Raw genomic sequence first — 9,997 nt, forward strand, 5'->3', positions numbered from 1 at the left:
TAGGTGGTTCTAGCAATTCATCTAGAGGTTCAGACTCTATAGGATTTTCTTCTTCTTCCTCGATGAAGAACTAGGAATCATCTTCAAGGTTGGGTTCAATCAAATAATCAAGAGATGCAACCTTAACCTCTTTCACTGGGTCTTCCTCAGGAATTAGCTCACTCTCAACATTTAGAGAATAAGTAATGGGTATAGAAAGTCTAAAGTTTTTTTCCAAGTCTTATATTCAACTTCCCCGTGTGGCCTTCTTGGATAAGTCTTTCAATTGGTTGTCCTATCAATAGGTCAAACTCCATAATACTAAAGATATAGAAGCTCAAATGAACTTTGGTTCTTTTTACCTAGATAGTGAGGACATACAAAATTCTTAAATTCAAGAGAATGTGTCCTGAAAGACTTTTCAATAACTTTGTTGTTGGGGTCAATGGCATGTTTTTCAATAAATCAAGAGCAAAAGGTGCAGACATGATATTAACACCCACAATAGGATTGTAAAGAGCAACAAAAGGAGCTTTATTAATTTGGCAATGAATGGATAGAAGGTGAATCTAAATAAAACACATCAAAGAAAAGTTCTGATTCTTCTAACCATTCATTGCTTATAATAGATACTAGCTCTTTCATAGTCTTTTTAATGAAAACTTCCTCAGATGGGTCTAAAGGTTCTTCGTTGGATGATGATTTCCTAGACTTCTGGGGTCTCCTCATGGTATGGTAATTCGAGGTATTTCCATATTCATTGAAAAGTTCATCCTCGAATTCAAGCATGAAGTCTAAAATTGGAGTTTCCTCCTTTTTCGGTGGTTCAGGATTTGGGATATCTGAAGTTGGTGATGGGTCTAGTAAAGATTTGGGTTCAGCTATCTAGGATTCTTCCTCTAATGGCTTCTCTTCTACTTCTTCAGGGATGTTCTCTAAGATTTTCATAAGAATGCTTCTCCCCGCACTGGCGAAGGCATGCAAGAACGAACCTCCTGAGGTCGTATTAAGAAGCTTCAAGGTTTTCCTATCAAGACCCATATAGAAGTGTTGAAGAAGAATAGGGTCTGGAATGGCAAGGTCCAGGCTAGTATTATTAAGAGTATCAAAGCATTCACATGCCATGCCTAGAGATTCTTTTTTTGTTTAAAAGATAGAATCTCTAAACGAAGTCTGACTACCCTAGAGATGGGAAATAATTATAAGCAGAAGCTAGAACACAGGGCTTCCTAATCTCCTTGTCTACTCCCTATGGTGAGATTGCACCAACATTTAGCTTTTCCCCTTAAAGAGAAAAGAAAAAACTTCCATCGTAAGGTTTTGTCTGACATGCCTGTAATGCGCAAGCATGCACAGGTCTGCTCAAACTCATTTAGATGGAAATAGGGGTTTTCATCATCTTCGCCCCAAAAGGGTTGATCCTGAACCATGTTGATTAAACATGGGCACAGCTCATAGCCAGGTATTAGGATAGGCTTTGAAGACTCTTTTGGCTATAGGCTTGCATTCATGGATGCACCATATTGGTAGATAGGGGTGGATTCTAGATCCATGGTAAAAAGAATAAAAGAATAATGAAATAAGGATAAGCTAGGTTCGAAGTTAACTCAGCAACCGTTTCTCCGGCAACGACGCCAAAAATGCTTGTTGGTATAAATTAATGCACATAGAATAATCCACAAGCGCACAGATATTATACCGATGTGGCACTTCACCGGGAGTACCTAGTTTTATACCAAACTCGAGGAAATGTGTGTGAGAATAACCAAATCTAACTTATCCCAACTTCACAATTAAGGCTAGATAATAGGAGCGTAGAGGAGACTGCTAAGGTCTTCTAGTTCTAACTTCGGTAAGCTTTGTCTTCTATTGTTCAATTCTAAGGATATTACTAGAGAAAACATAGGCAGAGTATGTTTTCTATAGAAACAAAGTTCTATTAGGCCTACTAACGGGAGGTGGACTACAAAGGATTCAATGAGGTTATAAGAGTCACCCTCGTGAGCTACCACCGATCTAGAAAGTAGGGTACATCCATGAGTGACCGAGTCTAAGCACCACGCTTACACTACGAATACTACTTTAATCGATGAGCTACAAGGATTAAAGTACTCAAATGAGAATCGCAAACCTGAAGAACAATATGAACAAGATGCTTACTTGAATTAGAAGTCGATTACCAGAGAAATCTTAGAACAAGCTCAAGAAGAACTTGATTCCGCCAGGGTACAAGCCATAGAGAGAGCACCAATAGACCATAACTTCTCCAAACTCTTCCCTCTCACTCTATCTCACTATCTCTAATATAAGACTAGATTCTATTGAGGACTAATCTTCTCTTGATTGCTAGCTCTGATCCTGGTGGACATATGGATTAGGGTTTCTGACTTCTCCTCTCTCAGGATCAAATGCCTATTCCTTTTTTGGGGGGGTGGCAGGGGCTGGTATATATAGCCTGGAGCGTCCCACGTGAGCCCTTGGATCAAACCGACTTAAAGAACGATGGAGATGCAATCCTTAAGGTGATGGAGAACCGACATAACAATAAAGCTGATAGGTGGGGTCCATAGGGGTCGGGCACGTTTTGGCGTGTTGAGGCCTCTCCCATGGCGTGGAGACATCTTGGGTGTACTAGTTGTAGGTTTTGCTATAGGAACCGTAGACTAGAGCTGGGGCTTAGGGATGTCTGTCAAATAGAAAAATTGCTCTTTCCCTTGGTCATCTAGACGGTGATTGTCCTTAGGGTTCATGAGCATGGCCTATTCGCGCGGGATTGTGGAGTTGTGTGCATTTGTAAGGTTGGAGGATTCTATCTGATTTAGAATCCGTTTCAAATTATAGTTCGTTTGACTTTTTTATCCCAAGTTTGACCGCTCGTCTTATTAAAAAATTTATGCAAAATATAACTTCTTTTGTTGTGGCTTGCTTTATTAACAAACGTTCTTTAAGAATGACTTAAATTTGACTATGTTTGCACAATTTTTTTTTGAATAAGACGAGTATTAAAACTTAAGGTCAAAAAGTCAAACGAATTATAATTTAGAACGGAGGGAGTACATGTTAGATACCATAATCAATGTGCTATACTGTGTCAGTAATCTTAGGACAACTAAAAGAGTCATGGTGTTCTATATGACATGCGCCAAGGCATGTCACCGCTTTCAATTTCTCAAGGGTAACACAATTATATCTAGCTTTTACATAGAAACGTGTAACATAGGTTAGTGACATTATACACACATATATTTCTTATTAAGGAAACCACTCGACTAGTTTTTTCCCTTTTTAAGGGGAATTTCGTTCTCCACAAGTGTTGTTCTTGTCCACCGTTACTTTATCAATCAACTACTATGCTTTTAGCTTTAGGAATGTGGCCATGTTTTTTTTTTTTTCATTTTTTCCTTTTTGAGAAAGAAGAGGAATGTGGCCATGTGGATTATGGCACTCGAAGCACTGTATATAATAACATGAATACTGTCCCAAAATATTGAGTACAATGGGCCGATATGGATACGCCACCGATCCAATTTTTACTGAATACGGCCCAAGCCCAACAATAGCACCGCGCGGCCGCGCCCTTATCGCCCCTCTGTCCCCGACGCTCGCACGCCCTAGACCCCGCCCGACGCCAGCACCTCGCCCTCGCGCCGCCTCTACCGCACACGCGCGACGAGCCTCGCCCCCGCTCGCCGGCCGCCGGCAACGAGCCTCCTCCCCTGCTTGGCGGCCTCCGGTGACGAGCCCCCGCCCCCGCTCGCCGGCCACCAGGGACGATCCTGCACCCCGCGGCGTCGATCCGGCGACCACCCGTGAGTTCATCCCGTTCCCCATTCTCGATCTACTCTGTTTATGCAGTTCTTGACTTCTCGTTTCTTGATTTCGTTGTCCACCACTTCCCCTTCCCATTCTCGGTCTACTCTATTTCTGCAGTTATTGACTTCTCGTTGCTTGATTTTCTTTGCCCCCCACTTCCCCGTACTGATTAGGGTTTTCCATGCTTGATTGCTTCTATGCAATAGATGGCGTCTCCAAATATGAGTAGTGCTAGTGCAAGTCTCCAAATATGAGTAGTGCTAGTGCAAGCTGCATCTTTTGGTTTGTATGATCTGCGGCTTGATGTGTGACGAGAATGAGACAAATGACGAAGAACAAACTTGATGCGAGCCTGAATGCGTTTTGTTAATTTCCTAAATCTGAGACTGCTATATTTGAGAATTGAACTGTGGAGATTAGAATTCCTTCTCGCCATTTCAGACAAGAGGTGCTCTACATGAAAATGATTGAATTGCAAACACGAGCAACTCATTCGCTGTGTTTCTTTTTACTAAGAATGCCAGTGTTGATAGACTGATGCAAGTTAGACTTCTATTTAGCTACTAGCCTAGTGTTATATTCAGTGATGCCTGTTCTGGTCACCTTAGGTGCTAGCCTAGCCTACTACCACTATAATTGTACATCATGCTTTGCTCCTATAATTTGCCAGTGATTTTTTTCTAGCAAGCTTTTGTTCTGGAATTGTAGATTAGCTTTTGGCTGTTGTCTATGACTTGTAACTTGCTTGGTGGTCTTAGGAAGAATATCTGAATTGAATATGTATGTATGTCAAAACCTTACTTTGAGTTATTCCTGACAAGGAACATGAGATTATTCTGAGTGTACAAGTAATTATATTCAATGTGATATGGATGTGTGCAAAATTAATGGTATTTATGGGATCAGTCACTCGGATTTAGTTATATTGAACATGAGGTTATTACAACCTGATATCAGGACAGTGCAACAGTTCAGGCATCACATTTTGTAATACATTGGGCCCTTATAGAGTCAATGTATTGTATTTCCGTCAGTTCATAGCATGCATTGTGATTGTTTCTTCTTCAAATATCTTACATGTCTATATTCCCATATTTGGTCAGGGTCATCACCACAATTTGAAATCAGTCTTCCATTCAAAACTCGATGATAATTGAGGTTTTTTGGAATTGTTGCAAAATAAACATTATAAGATATGCTCGTGGGGCTCTGATATGGTTTTCTTCCAATATTATGACATTAGATTCACTGAGATTGTATTGCTAAATGTTGCTTGATGGATTTGGAAATTCAAATCCTTTGTGTCGACCTTGTTACATTCATTTGCATGTCAGGATGTGTTTGGATAAGATGTGGCTGGATTTTTCTAAGTTTTATACATGATAGGAATTGCATTTCAAAGGATTTAATTTGTGCTTGGATTTCTTTTGTACATGATAGAAATAGTGCTGCAGCTAGAGCATGATTTTTTACAGGATTGAAACATCGTTTGCAGTTTAGTTTTTAGTTCTCGAGGGCAGCAATTGCAAGCAGCCTAACCCAGCATGTACAATCAGTCATTGATTTGTCACTGTAGCAATTGCAAGCAGCACGGAACGCTTAAATGTTTCCAGAAGCACGTACAAGCACAGCCAGCCAGCGGACTGGTTTCAAACCATTGAAACCGTACAGCAACCCAGCCCAACCCAACCCAACCCAACCAACCCTCCGCACAACACAAAAACCCGACCAACCGAGGAAACTGTCTACCAGCGGGCTGGGTTGGAAAACCGGCCGAAACTGCTTGAACCCGTGAGTGAACAGGCCTACATATCAGTATCCTTCCAATACCTATACGCCTACCCGAATCCGTGCTGCATAGATACTTATATGCTCATCAGCCACAGCAACATGACTTGTTAATATCCTTTTGAAATCTTATGTTATTGTTCTCTTTGACATGACTGGCATCTCATCAGTCATCAGTGTCTCTAATACCAGATTATGAAAATGCTCCTGTTAAGTGGTTTTCTTCATCACCATGGCTTTATAGATACACACAGCTAGCATTTTTAATATTCAGCTGTCTGTATGGATATTTATTCATGGTTTAAGTCACTTCTGGCCTGTTTCGATGAAGTAAATACTAATTATTTGGTTTCGAATTGCCCTTCCCAAACTGACTATGGAAGTTGATATGCTTTAAGATTGCAAGTATGGTCTAGGAAAATATTCTTTTGTATTATATGTTAAAATGAACATCTTAATTTGCAGTGTTGGTGTTATTGGGACAATTACTGCCTGTTTTGACTATAGCTAATCCATAGTAATTGAAGTAACTTGCAAGTTGCTCTCCTTTCTATAAGGAAAATGTTATTTTGATGACCACTATCCATTTTGAATTCTGTGTTACTTCTCCATCATATTTGCCTGTACATTTTTTGTTTTGTTCTCAAGGATTTTCCTAAGGCTCACACTTTCGTGGCTTACTGTTAGGATAACCTTGTGATGTTCTGGTTTGCTAACTATGGATCAATTCTTTTTGCAGTTGCCTCGGTTAATGTTAGCTTATTGACAAAGATGGCTGATAATGGTAATGCCAAAGGGGGATCTGGTGCCTATACAATTAATCTTGATAACTTCAGTAAGCGGCTGAAGGTATTCTATGACCATTGGAAGGAGCACAAGTCTGATCTTTGGAGTTCGTCTGATGCTATTGCAATTGCTACCCCCCCCTCCTTCTGATGATCTTCGTTATTTGAAATCATCAGCCCTGGATATTTGGTTACTTGGATATGAATTTCCAGAAACGATAATTGTCTTCATGCACAAGCAAATACATGTTTTATGCAGTCAGAAGAAAGCAAATCTTATCAGGACCCTCAAGAAGGCTGCAAATGAGGCTGTTAGTGCTGACATTGTGTTGCATGTGAAAACCAAGAATGGTGATGGTGCTGACTTGATGGATGACATAGTGCAGTCTGCTCGTAATCAATCGAAATCAGACAAGCCAGTTGTTGGACACATTGCCAAAGAGGTACCTGAGGGTAAGCTTCTTGAAACATGGACAGAAAAGTTATCTGGGTCAGGCGTACGACTTACAGATGTAACAAACGGCTTCTCTGAGCTCTTTGCTGTGAAGGACACCACAGAGATCACGTGTGTGAAGAAGGCTGCTTACTTAACTTCATCTGTTCTGAAAAATTTTGTGGTTCCAAAGCTGGAGAAGGTTATTGATGAGGAGAAGAAAGTCTCACACTCATCTTTGATGGATGACACAGAGAAGGCTATTCTTGATCCCCTCAAGGTCAAGGTGAAGTTGAAGCCTGACAATGTTGATATATGCTATCCTCCAGTCTTTCAAAGTGGGGGTAAGTTTGATCTGAAGCCTGGTGCGTCTAGCAACGATGAGTACTTGTATTATGATTCAGCAAGTGTTATCATCTGTGCAATTGGTTCCAAATACAGTAGCTATTGTTCAAATGTTGCTCGGACATATCTTATTGATGCTACCCCTATGCAAAGTAAAGCATATGAGACCCTTTTGAAAGCTCATGAAGCTGCTGTTCAAGAAGTGAAACCAGGCAATCCGATGAGTGCGGTTTATCAAGCTGCAGTGGCAGTGATTGAGAGGGATGCCCCCGAACTACTTCCTAATCTAACAAAGTCAGCTGGAACTGGAATAGGCCTTGAATTCCGAGAATCTGGCTTAAATCTGAATGCCAAGAATGATCGTAAGATAAAACATGGAATGGTTTTTAATGTCTCCCTTGGTTTGCATAATGTCCAGGCAGAAACCACCAGTGAGAAGACAAAGCAGTTTTCACTGTTGTTAGCTGATACAGTTTTAGTTAATGAAAGAGGACACGAGATCTTAACAGCACCTTGCTCCAAGGCAGTCAAAGATGTTGCTTATTCGTTCAATGAAGATGATGAAGACGTTGCTGAGGTGAAGACAGAGTCGAAGACCATAGATGCCGTGCCAACCAAGGCAACTCTCAGGTCGGACAACCAGGAAATGTCGAAGGAAGAGCTCCGGAGACAGCACCAGGCTGAACTTGCTCGTCAAAAGAATGAAGAGACTGCTAGAAGGCTTGCTGGGGGTGGTTCTGGATCTGGTGAGGGACGTGGTCCTGCAAGGGCTTCAAATGAGCTTGTTGCATACAAGAATGTTAATGATGTACCATTTGTGAGAGATTTGGCGATCCAAGTAGATCAGAAGAATGAAGCTGTCCTCTTACCTATTTATGGCAGCATGGTTCCTTTCCATGTTTCTACTGTCAAGAGTGTGACCAGCCACCAGGACAACCGCACCTGCACTATTCGCATCTTCTTCAATGTGCCTGGAATGCCATTCTCAAATGATAGCAAGCTAAATTCTCAAGGCGCTATCTATCTGAAAGAAATTACATTCCGCTCAAAAGATCCACGGCATAGCAGTGAAGTTGTTCAGCAGATCAAAACGTTGAGGAGGCAAGTTGCTTCAAGGGAGTCGGAGAGGGCTGAACGGGCAACTCTTGTTACCCAGGAGAAACTTCAGATAGGAAACAACAGAATGAAGATGATGAGACTTAGTGATGTGTGGATACGACCTGCATTTGGTGGTCGTGGGAGGAAGCTCACTGGAAATCTTGAGGCTCATTTCAATGGTTTCAGATATTCTACTTCAAGGTCTGATGAGCGCGTGGACATCATGTTTGGAAATATAAAGCATGCCTTTTTCCAGCCTGCAGAGAAAGAAATGATTACTCTCCTTCATTTCCATCTGCACAACCATATCATGGTTGGAAACAAAAAGACAAAGGATGTCCAGTTCTATGTTGAAGTGATGGATGTTGTTCAGACTCTTGGTGGCAGTAGAAGATCGGCACTTGATCCTGATGAGATTGAAGAAGAGCAGCGTGAGAGGGATAGGAAGAACAGAATAAACATGGATTTCCAGAACTTTGTGAACAAGGTTAATGACCACTGGTCGCAACCACAGTTCAAGGGGCTTGACCTGGAGTTTGATGTCCCCCTTAGGGAGCTTGGGTTCCATGGTGTCCCATATAAAGCTTCCGCTTTCATCATTCCAACTTCTACTTGTTTGGTTGAGCTGATTGAGACCCCCTTCCTGGTGGTGAGCCTGAGTGAGATAGAGATTGTTAACCTGGAGAGGGTAGGCTTTGGAACGAAGAACTTTGACATGGCTATTGTGTTCAAGGATTTCAAGAAGGATGTTCTCCGCATTGATTCCATCCCTTCAGCATCGCTCGACGCGATAAAGGAGTGGCTGGACACAACTGACCTCAAGTACTACGAGAGCAGGCTGAATCTGAACTGGCGTCCTATCTTGAAAACTATAATTGACGATCCTCAGAAGTTCATTGATGATGGCGGCTGGGAGTTCCTGAACATGGAGGCGAGTGACTCGGAGACTGAGGACACAGAGGAGTCAGACCAAGGCTATTTGCCTTCCGATGCTGAGCCTGAGTCCGAGTCAGAAGATGATGACTCCGACAGCGAGTCCTTGGTGGAATCTGACGATGATGATGAAGAGTCAGATGAGGACTCAGAGGAGGAGAAGGGCAAGACCTGGGAGGAGCTGGAGCGTGAGGCAAGCAATGCAGACCGTGAGCACGGTGCAGAGTCGGACAGCGAGGAAGAGAGGAGGCGCCGCAAGGCGAAGACCTTCAGCAAGTCGCGTGCGCCGGAGCGCAGCAGCTTCAAGGGAGCGCCACCCTCCAAGAAGCCAAAGTTCAGGTGAATCCTGTGCCAGAGCGCAGCAGCTTCAAGGGACCACCACCTCCAAGAAGGCAGTTCAGGTTAATGGGGTGCCTGCTGGTTGCTGTGGCGCCGTGGCTGCTTCCTGAACCTCCGTCCCTGGAGTAGACATGTCTGTAGGAGTGGCTTTTGTTATCTCTAGATTATCTTGGTATTATCTCCAGTAGCTTAGCCCATTTAGGTGAAATGTGACAGCTGAACTTTGTGGATGAACTGAGCGTTGAACTTGCATCATTGGGGAAAGGAAATCTAAGTTGATTGATTCGTTAATATCCTCAGTGATGTAATATTTTCCTAGTTAGTTGGACGTACAGGCTGTATAATATTTATTTATGCTTGCGGTTGATCCTTGGTACTCCTTTGTAACCGTATATGGCAACATGGAAGATGTTTCTTGCATGTGGAAGCATTGGGATAGGATGAGTTCCTGTTTTTTTCTTTTGTTGCATCTGGTTGTCTTTGC

The 9,997-nt window shown here is 42.3% G+C and overlaps 1 pseudogene; it reads left to right on the plus strand.

The window, feature by feature from the left end:
- The first annotated feature begins 3,655 nt into the window (after nt 1–3,655).
- LOC136513997 (FACT complex subunit SPT16-like) lies at nt 3,656–9,878 on the plus strand (annotated as a pseudogene).
- The last annotated feature ends 119 nt before the right edge of the window (nt 9,879–9,997 follow it).

This window comes from Miscanthus floridulus, chromosome 2, assembly GCF_019320115.1.
Source record: "Miscanthus floridulus cultivar M001 chromosome 2, ASM1932011v1, whole genome shotgun sequence".
Classification (NCBI taxonomy): domain Eukaryota; kingdom Viridiplantae; phylum Streptophyta; class Magnoliopsida; order Poales; family Poaceae; genus Miscanthus; species Miscanthus floridulus.